Below are 886 nucleotides of genomic sequence, written 5' to 3' on the forward strand. Positions count from 1 at the left end.
GTTTCATAGGAATAAATTATATTTTAAAGTATATTAAAATAGAAAACTTTTATTTTAAATTGCAATAATATTTAGTTTGTGAAATAATAATCAGTATTTTTATCTAATAGATACAGCCTCGATGAGCATAAGAAACTTCTTTAATAAGCATTATTGATCCCAAACTTTTGAATGGCAGTGTATTATACTGTAAAATAAAAAAAATAAAAAAGTTTTCTCAGGTAGCCTAAAATGTACATCATTTAATCACGGTTCAAATTAAATACAAATAGCACATTAAAGTCTGCGTGAACCGAAAGTTGCTGCCGACTTTATTTCAGTGAAGTGACATATTTCCAGCTGAAACGGAATATTGAGGAGAGGGCGTAGTTTTATTTTTGCGCTCCTCCTCTCATCTCTCACTCATAGCAAACTAATGGTTGGATGGGTGTGTTTAAGGATATTTTGCCCAAGCCGTCAAACTGACGTCATCAGAGAAGGAATGCCATTCCAGAATGGAAGTAAATGTTCAGATTTTGATTAAAGATTACCAAGACGAACAATTTTTTTTCAGCAGATTAATTGTTCACATCAGGACTAGCAATGTGCGCTAGTAAAGTAAATAAAGTCAATTTTGATTTCATGCGGACTTTAATACTATGTATGCGGACTTTTAATAATGCAAGAAAAATTGTGTGAATATTCCTTTAAAACATTTTATAATAGGCTAATAGTTGTATTTTTTTTCTACAATTAAGTGATTAATCTGGTTGTAATATTTATTTTTATAATTTAATTGTTTTCTTTAAATTTGATAGAAAATGGAATATTTAAAGATGTACATTATACTGTACAAAAGTAATACAAGAGTAATATATTTCTGTTACATGTTAAACCGTACTTTTGT

The 886-nt window shown here is 28.8% G+C and overlaps 1 protein-coding gene across 3 annotated transcripts in view; it reads left to right on the forward strand.

The window, feature by feature from the left end:
- Positions 1-886, forward strand: part of LOC107655314 (probable E3 ubiquitin-protein ligase RNF144A-A) — a 39,063-nt gene that overhangs the window by 18,545 nt on the left and 19,632 nt on the right. The gene's annotated exons all lie outside the window — the stretch shown is intronic.

This window comes from Sinocyclocheilus anshuiensis, unplaced genomic scaffold, assembly GCF_001515605.1.
Source record: "Sinocyclocheilus anshuiensis isolate Anshui unplaced genomic scaffold, SAMN03320099.WGS_v1.1 scaffold1096, whole genome shotgun sequence".
Lineage (NCBI taxonomy): Eukaryota > Metazoa > Chordata > Actinopteri > Cypriniformes > Cyprinidae > Sinocyclocheilus > Sinocyclocheilus anshuiensis.